The sequence below is a fragment of the Cavia porcellus genome, unplaced genomic scaffold (genome assembly GCF_034190915.1).
Source record: "Cavia porcellus strain 051 isolate PalLab524CR breed Dunkin Hartley unplaced genomic scaffold, mCavPor4.1 scaffold_2, whole genome shotgun sequence".
In the NCBI taxonomy this organism is placed as follows: Eukaryota; Metazoa; Chordata; class Mammalia; order Rodentia; family Caviidae; genus Cavia; species Cavia porcellus.
In genome coordinates, this window is record NW_026947485.1 from 7,693,745 (window position 1) to 7,705,476 (window position 11,732).

The 11,732-nt window shown below is 48.8% G+C and overlaps 1 long non-coding RNA gene across 2 annotated transcripts in view; it reads right to left on the minus strand.

Annotated features, from left to right (window-relative positions):
• The window catches only part of LOC134472469 (uncharacterized), a 60,723-nt gene extending 58,250 nt beyond the window's left edge, over positions 1-2,473 (minus strand). For both annotated transcript variants that reach the window (XR_010042292.1, XR_010042293.1), the window contains exon 1: positions 2,341-2,473. This is a non-coding gene — a long non-coding RNA (uncharacterized LOC134472469). The remainder of the gene's footprint in view (positions 1-2,340) is intronic.
• Positions 2,474-11,732: the final 9,259 nt, after the last annotated feature.

Consider the following 11,732-nt stretch of genomic DNA (forward strand, 5'->3'; position numbering starts at 1 on the left):
AAATTTTTGAGGTGCTATAAGGTTCTGGTTTTTTGCATGCAGATATCCAGTAGTTGTTCTAGGATATTTACTGACAGTACAGTTCTTTCTCCACTTAATTGCTTTTGCATCTTTGCCAGAAATCAATTGTTATGTGAGTATTTGGGGACTTCAGACTGGTACTTAGATGATTTGTCTATCTTGATATCAATTCCGTTTTGTCATAATTGGTATAACTTTGTGATAAGTCATGGGATAGAGGAGGGTTGGAGCTCTAATTTTATTCCTTTACCAAAGTTTAGACTATTCTGAGTCTTTTGTATTTCTACAGAAATGTAAGACTCAAACTTAATTTTTATGAAAAATGATGTTGGCATTTTGATAACTGTGTTTTCTGATCTTTATTATTTGCTTCTATTTGTTTTTTGTTTTATTCTGTCTTTTACTTCTAATTTGATAAGGAAAGATATGAGGATATATCATAACTTTCTTCTTTTCTAATAAATGTACTCAGGGTTAAAAAAAGAGAGACAAGGGAGTGGAATCCAATGTACAGGGAAACATGGCAAGCAACAGTGTTTGTCAAGTAAATCTACTTCGTTAGCCAATTTTTTAAATAAAGGATTGCATATATGCAGCTCTGTTATTAGAAATCACTTTTGATAAAGAGGGCTAAAATCAAAGGAAATGAAACAAGGTATGTTACGGTGGGTTCAACTAGATTCTCATTTACCCTGGAAATGGACTCATTTTGGAAAAAAGATGGGAGCTCCTCCACTCAATAATGGTCCAGAAATACATTTGAGCAAACTGAGGAAGAAGACCACGTGGAAGACAGATTGTAACAGAAAATCTCCTCCGCTCAGTCTCTTATTTGTCCAGGTAACAGTTCCTGTTCCAGTTTCGATTGCTTCTGTCTGTTAGAAATGGCTGGTCACTGGGACGCACATTATATAAACTAATCCCTGATTGGTAAGCCTTTCTGCTTCTGCACTTCCTGCTTGCTTATTCTATATACACCCTAGATCACCAGAGATCACAGCCTGATATTTTGGGAATGATCCTGATCAGTGCCTTTGATGTAAGTAAATCTGCCTTAAAAAAATAACTAATACCGATTTTTTTAAATTGTTTCAAAGAATGGCAGAGTGAGGAATTCCTTCGAAATCATCCTCTAAAACCAGCATTACCCTAAGGCACGACAAACAGAATAATCTATAGGATAAAATCGCTAATGAGGAAAGAAACAGGGATTTTCAACAAAATACTAGCACACAAATCCATCAGCATTTTAAAACTGATTCACTGTAATCAAATGGGATTCAACCCAGGGACACAAGGATGGCTGAACATAGCACAAATCAATAAGCATATTACGTCACAGCAACAGAGTGAAAGACAAAAACATCATGGTCATCTCAATAGATAAAATACATCTGATAAAAGCCCTTGCAGACTGAACAAACTAGAAGAAATGTACATCAGCATAATAAATGGTATATATAATAAACCAGCATCCAACATCACACTGACTAGAAAAAGGTGAAAACTTCCTAAGATCTGCAAGGAGATAAGGATGTGCATTTTCATTGCTTTTATTCAAATGCTGGGAATTCTAGAGTCATCAGGCAAGAGAAGAAATGGAGAGCATAGAACCAGGATAGAGGAAGTCAAATTGTCACTACTTCCATAGAACATGATCTTATATGAAGAAAAGTCCCAAAGATTCTACTACGCAATTATTAGAATGAGTGAGTTCAGCAGAGTGTCGATGTTGTAGTCAGGGGTTAGAAGAGAACGATTGCCATCAGGACATAGAATTTATAATATTATTTTATGATGGTCACCCAGAGTTAACACAAGAAAGTGCAGGAAATCTGTCCACTAAAGACCTAGAATATTCAGCCAAGGGGCTGGATCCCACAGCAATAACCTGCATAACCAGCTGAAGACCTAGAGACCATGACAGTACCTCCCACAATCCAGCTGGAGGTCTAGAGCCCACAATAATGACTCATGCCAGTCTGTTTTATGGATCAGGCCGGGAGGCCCAAAGGTCAGTGGTGGAAGCCAGAAAGTCTATGCCAGCGGGGTGAAGGAGCTGTGCTTACATTGAGGGTTCTATGCTAGAGCCAAGAAGTTACACTTATAATAAGGACCAGGGCTGCCCTGAAAAGCAACACAGCCCCTCAGGGGTCCTGAGCTCCTCTGATTGTGAGAACAGTTAAGTACATGCCAGAAAACCAGCGTGACAAGTTTCTCCTGGAGATTAAACAGCACACATCTTCCCCTCCAGAGCCAGGAAGCAATTCTCGATATAAGGACCAGAGCTTCCCCAAAGTGAACCACAGCTTCTCTCACCAACAAGGTCCCCAGCTCCTCCGATGACAATGGTTGAACTCACACTGGGGAAGCTGGGCATGATGAACTCCTCCAGGAGAACCAATGGCTCAAACAGCAACACTTAGAGAAACCCACAATGCTTCATTCGTCTTCTCCACGTCTCTATTTATCCTGGGAACTTTCCTCAGGTGGCCCCCATCTACACTCAGCCCTATGCTGATTTAATTCAGTTGGTGTTAAGTTGACCACCAGTTTTTAATCCATAACAGGCAGGATACAAAATCAACATGCAAAAATCAGTAGCATAGCTGTATGCAGAGAGCAAAATAGAACACAAAAAAAAAACTTCATTTTTTTTTCTTTTTTTGGTAGCTAATGTAAAAGAATTCAGGGAATACATTTACCCAAAGAAATGGGTAAGATCTCTATTCTGGATCCAAGCTCTACATGACACCAATAAATACCTATAATATTTTTGTCTGTTGGTAAAAAATAATTCAAACAATGCACTTCAGGAATGGCTCGATGGGAAGCAAAGGAGCCGTGTGAAATGGTGCAAGACAGGACCCTTTGTGGGGGCTGGCACCCACACAGACGGAGGAATTCATAAAGAAACATAGCTCATTCCGCTCACAGCTTGGACGCCCAGAGCACAGTGCTCATGTCTGCATGTCATCTGGGGAGGGGCTCGCTGCCTTGTCACTGTGGAGGAGGGGTCTGATGGTGATGTGGAGCGAGACACCCCAGAGAGCAGCTTCCAAAGCAAAGCTCCCCCAGAGCACCCTTTATGCACTAACCCATCTGTCCAAGAGTGACTGATCTACTCCTGGGGACAATGCTCGCAGAACCTAATCACAGCCTTTGTTTTTTTGGTAGAAATTGAACTCAGGGCCGTTGCATGGAGCTACATCCCGGCCCTTTTTTAAATTTTGCCAAACTGTTAAGTTGCCAAGGCTGGACTTGAACTTGCAAACCTTCCTGCCTCCGCTTCCAGGGTGCCACGGTCACAGGAGCACAGGCTCACACCACCTGCCTGTTGTCTCATCACTTCTCAAAGGTCCCGCCTCCTAATATTTCAGTGTGGACTGACTCCTTACATAAATTTGAGCAGGGACATATGAACCACAGCCGGATGGTTTGGGGTGCGTGTCAGTCAAGACTCACTAGAGAAGTAGAATAAATGCTAAGGTCTACAGTGTGGGGCTTACAATGCAATTAAACCCAGACCCTGAGGTTTTAGTTTAGTAAACAAGTCATGCACCTGGCTCACGTGCCACCAAAGAGGGCACAGGTGCCATGGGTTTGCCATCACTGACCTAGTAGACACACAGACAAACTCAGGCTCCAGTCTCCTCTGCGAGGATGTATGGCCTGTGCACCTTCGGCCCGGGCCGATTCCCCACCCCAGCTGCCTCCCTGGGACCTTTGATCACACAACCACCAGCCACACGTGTGTGAATGCACACTGCCCTGCCACCCAGCCCACCCCGGCTAGAGGGGCAAACTCTGGACCTATCTCTGCATTGATTCTCCCCATGTGCAATGAGCCAGATAATCTCCACAGACCAATGGCCCAATTGTCCCCTGATCGAGCTCCTCCCGCACACACATCGGATATGCTCCTTTTCCATTGACATCTGTCTCTGCCTGTGGACGGAGCTCTCTTAACTTGCCGCGGGGGTGATGCACCCTTTGGTCACAGAGCGCAGCACTGTTTTCCCTCTGGCAGCCTTGTCCTCCATGGTGGGCCTTCTGATTCCTCCTGGTGGCGGCCGGTGACATGGAGAGGAACCTTAAGTGAGAATGCAGCCGGCCTCCCTGTGCCTGGCTCCTTCCCCTGGGCTCTTGCTCTGGAATCACAGCTCCCCAGACTCAGAGTCCTGCGGGGATGAAGGGACCTTCATCTGCCTGAATCGAAGCCAGCTCCCAGGGACAGCTTTGATTGACCCTTTAGTGGTTAAATTAAATGCTCTTTGTCAACCTCAGTCCGGCCTGATTTAAGAGATGGTTCAATGTGGCTCACGGGCCAGGCTTCCCTAACCGTCCCCATTAAATTCACAGGGTCCTGGACAGACTCTGGTCTGGGTGTTTATTCTTGCTCCGGCCTTCTCTTTGGCGGTTTTAGTGCCCATCTTTCTCTTGCAGAGAGCCTAATGGCCCCTGTCACTTCCCTTACTAATTACATCACGTGATGGGGTAGAGCTCAGTACCTACTGGTTCCATGGGAGCAGCCTGGGAGAAACAAAGCAGCCTCCTCCTGGACAGCTTGCATGGCCCTGGCCAGCACTTCTCCTCCCATGGGGTCTCTGTGGCCAGGTGACAGCCCAGAGGGCCCCCTGTGCAGAGTCCCAGGCCTGGCCACTGGCTGCTGTCCTAGATGTCATCTCCTTTGAGGCCTGGGCCAGGTTCTTGTCTCAGGGTGGCCCTGGCCCCTGGGCATCTGGTCCCACACCCCTGCCCTGTGTTCCTGGGACCACCCGTACAGCCCTGCCCAGAAGAGGGTGCTGTGCACGGTGTGCAAGTGAGGAGCCTGAGCAGAGTTTTGCAGCAAGAGGGGAGAGCACAAGGCACCCATTTTGCAGGTCTAGACCAGGGCAGAGTTGGGGTCCCTCAGCCACAGGCGTTCGGCAGCTTCCAGGCCACGGGAAAGGCAGCAGCTGTCTGCCTATGCGGTCTGAACCTTGGCCCATAGCTGGTTTCTCCAAATTCTTTTCAATCTGTAACTTATGGCCCAGGTCACAGCTGTGCTTCTGGGCTCACCAGTGTACGATGGACAGCAGGAGGAGGCTGGCAAAGACACTGGAGGGAAGGAAGCGGGAAGGGCACTGCCATCCGCTGCTGCAAGTGTCCTGGGAACAGAATAAAACAAATCATAAAATATTCTGAAAGGATGAGAGGGTCTCATTGAAGATCCTATTTGTGTTCTGCATCACCCTGAGCAGATTAGGACCCCAGGATTACACGTCTGAACTACTCAGTGTAGCTCCCGTCGCGCGTAGCTTCTGCTGGGTGTGGACACTCACTTAGCTTAGTGTCCTCCAGCGTCTGCAGCTGCAGTTGCCGGGTGGGGAGTCCCTAGGAAACACGAGTACATAGCGGACAGCAGGCTCTGCCCCAGTGTCATTGCAGAGGTGGCCGCAGGGATGGAGGACACTACCAGACCCTTCGCCGAGGGAGCTCCACATCTTTATCCCAACACCAAGCCTGCAAGATGAAGCCCAAGCAAGAGCCAGACGCGATCAGGTCAGTAGGCAGCAAGGGCCTGGTCAGGGGAGGGAGCAATGTCTTCTGATATCCGGAACCAGAGCTGGCTGGGAATAGACATGACAGCAACTCGCGTGCTTCACCCGGGATGAGCTGGGCCCCTGCCGTCCCTGCCGCAGAGACCCCATGGCTGTGTGAACACCTTGAAGACTAGAGATAGTTGGAGGTATGTCAGTTAGGTTGCTTTTGTCTCCGGACCACAGGAAGCAGACCTTGAGTTGTCTTCTGCAGTGAGGAAATGAATGGTACCCCCAAACTGAGAGCCACAAAGGGCCAAGGCTAGGATAAGCTCCTCCATGTGCCCCAGGACATTTTGCAGTCATTCTCCTCAAGGACATCACCTCTAACTTAGGCTGGAATATTGAAGCCAAGACTTAGGGACCCTGGGCATTGTCGAGTGGCACTAGAGAATGGGCCTCCCCCATTTCTAATGTGAAACGCTCGCCACTGTCTCTTTCTAAGAGGATTTTTCCTTGGGTTCCAAAGGTGATGATGCACTGTCTGCTTTGACAGTGTTCCTTATCGGGATGTTTCCAGGATTCTAATGCGGCTCTGAGAGGAAGCCACTATTACTGCAGCCCTTACTGTGGCCTTGAGTGTGCCCTGGATCTGGAGAAGCCTCACTCACTGGAGAAGGTGGATCAGGGCAAATGGAGGGTGACACCAAACGCTTGTGACCTTTGGTTCCTCGGTGTGGAGGATCTGCTAATTTCCGGCTAAAGCCCCGGTTCATTACAGGAACAGACACTGTCCCTAATCCCCCTCGAAATATTCCCCGTGCTTCAAACACACATATCCCATTGTTTTCCAGTTCTGAAGCAGCTCTGGTAGCTCTCTTCCCTGAGTGTCTTGGACTGAGCTGCTGAGGTTGCCTTGATGACCTGAATGCATTCAAAACACTTCTCTCTCATGGTCATTTGACTTTGAGGAAGAGCTAGAAGTTGCCCAGTGTTAGAGCCGGGGAGTGAGGTGGCCGAGGACACAGCATCCTATTTTTACAAGCCTGCCTGCCTGCTGGGTGATGCTCAGGAGCAGCAGTCACTGAGTTTTAATCACACCTCATAAAGACACTCACAAAAGAGGACTGCAGAGCTGCTTTGGAACATGGCAAGAACGAGGGGACAAATGCGCTCAAAGTGAAGCAGGCAATTGGAGGGGATTCGGGGCAATGCATCTTTCATTGTAAGCAGCTTTTTAAAATGTAACCATCCCCTGTGTATTTCTGTCAACCCTTGTAGATGTGTGTAGATTTATAGATGGAGATGTATCTATGGATAGATGGATATCCCAGTTTGGTTTGCACATGTGCACACACACACGCAGATAACAAACTACACAAAAAAATTTTCACAGGTTTTTTTCCCTGATTAGGAGATCATAATTTTTAACCTTCTTTATACTTTTAAATCAGGAAAAAGAAAACTCTTTATAACAAAACTCAAATTGTTAGTTTTCCAAAGTACAATACTTGCAGGCAAAGCCTCAGTTTTCTCCTGCCCATTCCCTCATCCCCCATCCTGCATGGGTCCTCGGGGAAGAAGCATCTTCAGCAGACTTGGTCCAGCAAAGGGCAAGCCTTGAGCACAAACTAGAGAAGGTGTTTTCCCAGGGCAGGAGGACTGGGCAGCAGGCACACCCCAGCCCTGGTCAGGCCCTGCCCTTTCTCGGGGCTGGCCTAGGGCACTTATGCCACTTTCCTCGGGCTGGTGTGGACTAATCACTAATCCTACCTGGGCCTTCGGGAGAGTAAGCGAGCAGGCAGTACCCATGCGTAAGCACAGCGTGGTGTGAGCACTGGCTGGTATCTCCCCACAGAGCTCACTGCCTGGATTCTAAGTCTGACCGAAAAGAGCCAAGGCTGCCCTGGTCCAAACCTTCCTTAGAACAAAACTCTGGTCTCCATTTATGGTCTCCACTGTGTGGCTCCAACTATCATCTCCCTCCTCTCCAAGAGAACCACTTTCCCTCAGCAAACAGCACATTGCCCCCCAGATACTCCGGGGACCCACTGCAAATCCTGGCTCTCGTGGAATCTCTCCCTTTGCCCAACAGGAAGCAGTGACTCATCTTGCGATCCAAAGATCAAAGGCCAGCACCTTCCATGATCATCTACTGAGGAGCCAAGAGGGCCCTGTCCTAAGGAGCGAGGGGCCCGGAGTCCCCAAGGCAGAAGTCCCCATGGCTCCAAGCACAGAGAAGAGGATCCGAATAAAGAGACAGATAGATAAATGGACGGACAAAACGAAAGGACAGCAGGCCTCCAAGTCTGTCTCCTGAGCCTCAGGGTCATGCACCCTTAATAAGCGACACTCCCTCTCTGGCTTGTGTGTCTGAGTTATTCAACACCGCATGGCTTCTGTGAGATGAGAAACCCCGAGTATACAGAGCAAAATAAAGGCTAGAGAGTAGGAAACGGAGACAGGCCTTTTGCAGAAAGGAAGGGGACCGGGAAGAGAGGAAGAGGAGAAGAGAGGTGAAGAGAATGAAGATGTGTGATACACAGGTCCCAGCTCCCACGAGGAATCGATCATCATGGCTGCAAACATGGACAGACACAAATCCAAACTAAATACAGATGCCACCTGCTGCGAGCATTAACCCAGGCGCAGCTCGGCCCGTACCCCATGGGCGAGAGATTATCAGACACGCGAAACACGTTCATCAGCAACTCGAAGGCCTTTTCAGCGCTGAAATAAACCCCAGCCTAGAAAATGGCAAATATCCACTTTCAAAGTGCACTTAGATTTTACTAATTTACTTTGCTTATACATAATTCAAAGGAGGATTCTATTTCCGTGCTTTATTTGGACCTTCTAGTCATTATTTCTCAGGAAATGGCCCCGCGTGTACATCAGGCTCCAGTAAGGGGTGTGTGTGTGTGTGTGTGTGTGTGTGTGTGTGTGTGTGTGTGTTGAACTTCATTTCCCTAAGCTTGCAACATGGGGGAGAATCCACAGAAGTGTTCAAGCTCTGGGGATGGGGGCTGAAACATCTGAGCTGTGGTTTCTCCGAAAAACCTAATTGCAGAGGAAATGACTTGTCTGAATCTACCCAAGAACTACATGCCCACCCACTGCATGGTTTTTCCAAAAAACCCCACATTTTCCACAGCACTGAGGTGACGCAGGACCTGGGCAGCTGGTGGACAGCAGTGGGTGTGGCAGGGACTTTACACAGCCTTGGAGCTCGGGCTGGGACACAGGCTGGGAGAGCCTCCCCTCCCTCCCCCGGCAGGCTCGGTATAATTACCGTGCTGCTGGAGCTCCCTGCACCTCTAGGGGAGCAGAGATAATACAAGCAGCCCAGATAAAACTTGATTTTAAAATAGCATTTAATTGCATGCCCAGAGCATCCTCAAGGGCTCCTGAATGGAGGGAGAGCCCGAGAAAAACAGCAGGGAGGTCTTGTAGAGGGAGTGTGCAGTAATCAGAGAGCAGCCCCTCCTGCAGGGCCTTTTAACCACCCCGGCACCCAGGGCCTCGCCCCCCAGCAGTGCACCCCCAGGGGCCTCTAGGCTTTGCCCTGGTCTCTAGTTTCCCAAGCTCAGCACAGACCTGCTCTGGACTGACGTCAAGGGGTGAGAGCTGGGAGAGCTGGACAGGAGCTTTGATGGAATCCACAGGAAGACCGGAACCAGGGCCGAGGAGGCAGAGGGGCTGGCCCTGGGTGCTAGACATGCTCCTCTGTGCTACCTCGCTGCCAGGCCACCCATGACGTGCTTGCTGCCGCTGAGTCCTGGCCTCTGTGGCCGGGTCAAGCGTGTACTTGGGGCCTGGCTGACAGAGAGCCTTGTGACAACTCGAGGCCCCTAGCCCTGCTCCATGCCTCTCTAACGCTGGCTCCTAAAAGAGAGAATGGTCAGCTACTGGGCACCTTGCAAACAGGAACCCAAGGCTAAAGCCAGGCATCCTGATCACTGTGACACAGTTTTCTGTCTGAATTTTCTCCCAGCAGAGGCTGAGGCCAGGCCACCTCACTGTCACACGGCCTCGGGTCTTGTGGGGTCACAGCCCCAGAGCTCAGCAGCGCAGATGAAGAAACTGAGGTTCCTGAGATCAAGCCTCAGCCCCAGCCTGCGACTGCTGGAAGTGATACTCCAAGTGGCTCTGCAACCTCCCGCATCCCGCCTGGCTCTTAGCTAGGAATCTCCCCGAACTGATAGGCATCCAAGTGGAACAGTGATCTTCCCTAAAACAGAGCCCAGGTTCTCTCCATCTTCCATCTCCCAGTTTCCTTCCTGGGTTTTTCCTAGCGTCTGCTAGAAAGCCCTTTGCTACAGCAGCCTGCCTGTTACACCCCTCAGTCCCCATAGCCCTGGGGACACCGAGTAATATTTGCCCAATCCTGAGCCCTTGTGGTTGACTCTGAAGGAAGATTAAATGGTGTCATACAGGGATTTGTTAGGAGCAGGAGCACAGGGAAGGTGGCCTGTGACAAAATGACATTTCCATTACAAATCCTTTGAGGGCCAAGACCCCGCCGCTCCTCTGGATCCGCCTAACGCTGGAGTCCTGTTTTATTTATTACTTTCGGACATAACTCGCTCTGTTTCATTATGATATAGGAAAAATATAACTCCTGGCCTGCTGGGTGTCAGACGTGTACACATGTCCCCTGCATATTGGTGAATGAGTTCCCAAGGACAAAGGAGCTTAGGAGCAGGGATGTCTTATTAAGAGAAAGCACCTGAGAGACAGGAGGGGTCCAGAGTGGGTGGTCACGGAGGCCCTCTGTGTGGGATCATTTATTCAGCAGAATCACAAAGTGGGTGCAGCATGGGTCAAACTTAGCCTGCAGGATTACGAGGATAGCCGCTTCGCCAACATCGATCCAGGAGGGAAATGAGTCACAGAGCATGGAAAGATCAGGGACTTCGAGGGCAGGGACGAGGCAGGGTCTGATGTCCATCTGGGCCTGCAGGCCAGCTGGTGCTTGTCTCCAGGGAGACACGCAGGCCCTTCCCTTGCTTTTCCCTCCAGAGGCCCGGCTCTCCCCACATTCACCTCTAGCTACAATTCTGATGTCTTTTCTTTGGGCTGACCCTCCTGGGGGCTCAGTCCCTCTCTGGCTGTATATTAATTTTCTATCTGACTCAGCTGCCTGCAATAACTGCTGCTTAAACTGTCCCCATGATCAGGGAATTGGGTGGGGAAGGGTCGTATCTGTGATGCCAGGGGGTGGATCTGGCAGGTAGATTCCGGGCTCTTGTGTACAGCAAGAACTGCGAATGCAACACTGATCGTAAAGATAAAGCAGCTGCATTTACCGAGGGTCACAGGGAGACTGCCCCACACGGTCCGTGCCAACAAAGACACAGCATGCAAAGCGAAGGGGCAAGTGAAGGCAAGTGCCCCTCTTCCTGCCCTGTGGCCTTGCCCTGGGTCTGTCGGAGCGGAAGGACCTTCTATTCCAAGCGCGGTTTTCTTCTTCTTCTTCTTCTTCTTCTTCTTCTTCTTCTTCTTCTTCTTCTTCTTCTTCTTCTTCTTCTTCTTCTTTTTTTTCTTGAACATTCTGCAACCTAAGAGGCACCTGGCATGGTACCTTTTTATTCTGACAATGCCAGTTTAAATATAAACAGGTACAAAATAGGCTGCCTTCTGAAACCACGGCTAAAATGAAAACATAGATCTTATTTTTCTGAGTGAACACGTTCAGACTCTACATTTTTAGTGCTTTTTGAAAATAGACAAAATGAGAAACGAGATGCAAATGGATCGGTGGAGTGAACTTTTTTTCACGCAAGGTTGCTGCTTCAGAGAGCAGTGTCTTGCAGGGCCAGTATTTCTAGCACGGGGAATAAACCCTGCTCTTGTACGCTCCCTTTGCCTTGCACTCCCAAGAAAGTTGGATGCGGTCACTCAACTGAAAATTAAATCCAACGAGGATTCCATATTAAGAGATTTGCTTTGCTATTTCTTTTTTATCAATTTGAAGGCTCTGATTCTGCATTTCTGTTACACGTATGGTTACAGGAAGGTTCAGTTAGGACACAGACTTGGGAAGTATTGGCAGGAATTAGAATTACCAACTGGGAGCGATGCAGGTTCAACTGATTCTATTCTTCACATTAAAAAGTTGTTAAAATCCCCGGGAGCAAAAGTGAGATCCTAACCATGCAGATGAAACACCTGGAAACTAACAGCAGA